Source organism: Aethalodelphis obliquidens, unplaced genomic scaffold (assembly GCF_003676395.1).
Source record: "Aethalodelphis obliquidens isolate GAN/ISIS:26980383/991018 unplaced genomic scaffold, ASM367639v1 scaffold8, whole genome shotgun sequence".
In the NCBI taxonomy this organism is placed as follows: Eukaryota; Metazoa; Chordata; class Mammalia; order Artiodactyla; family Delphinidae; genus Aethalodelphis; species Aethalodelphis obliquidens.
The window spans coordinates 5,891,556-5,892,714 of record NW_020837952.1 but is presented as its reverse complement, the minus strand read 5'-3'; positions in this window follow the sequence as shown (position 1 = coordinate 5,892,714).

The window sequence follows — 1,159 nt, the reverse complement described above, 5'->3', positions numbered from 1 at the left end:
TTGACTGTCTATCTCCCATCATCCAGGGCACAACCGGAATGCATAGTTATTTATGGCCTCATAATAGTGTGACGGTCTTCAATAGCGAGGCTACTTTTACCAAATACCATTGAGAAGCTAGCATCTATTTTTCAAATGGTCTGTAAGAAGAATCTGCATCGGGTAGTTTTCAAATCCAAAACCCAAGAGAACTTGGCAAAGAAATCCTATTTGATTTCTGCCAGAGGGTTAGTGTGCACATATATGTGGCAGAAACTTCTATATGAACTGTCAGACCCTATGGGCTCATAGAGAAGGCCTGGGGCCCACTCTCAGTAAATCTGTTAAGGATTTCTGCTTAGGGTCCTGCTAAAATGCAGATTTCTACCTGGTGACTTTGTGAGAAGAGGCTAACAGGATTCCTAGGTTAGGAATATGATTTTGCCAAAACCAGAAGAGTCCTACTGGTCTCTGCCCATCTTGCTTATTAGTGTGATCAGAAAAGCATGACTACATGTTGCATAATTTGAGCCATGTCTCTGGTTGCTCCAACACATAATTCCCGGGAATTTCACAAATGGAACAAGGCCTTGAATATGACCTGAAAACCACTACCCTCTAGTTATCATACAAATAGGAAAGGCTTTAATTCTTTAGAGTTCATTCCTCTGAGGAAGCAATTAACATGATATGTACTAATTTGCCCTTAATGGTTATTAATTCCAAATCTTGTCTAAGTAGGTTATGGCAATATGCTAATAGACTCAAATACCTCTGGGGCAATACAGTCAATGTATACAAACTCCAGTCTATAAAAATTCACATTGTGCCTGGGTGGACTGAGAAACTATTATGGAAAAGAAGGTGTTAGCTAAGTCTATAAGGGTTCACAAATCCCTCTTGGCCTGTCAGTCTTCCTAAATAGTCTTTATAATATTGTTGCCAACCCAGGCCCTTGGACCTTTAATCAATAGAAATACGTTAAGTGGCCAGACTAGAGTTCCAAGCAAGGCTTTATTGGGACTCATTCTGTAGCACAGGGGAGTAAAAACAGTAAAAACAAGTAACAGGGAGTAAAAACAAGTAACCCTTGCCCACTCCCCCAGAGGAGCTGCTTGGGTCATTAAAGGAGTAACAATGGAGCAGGTCCATGTGTTGGTCAGGAAACATAGCTTAGATT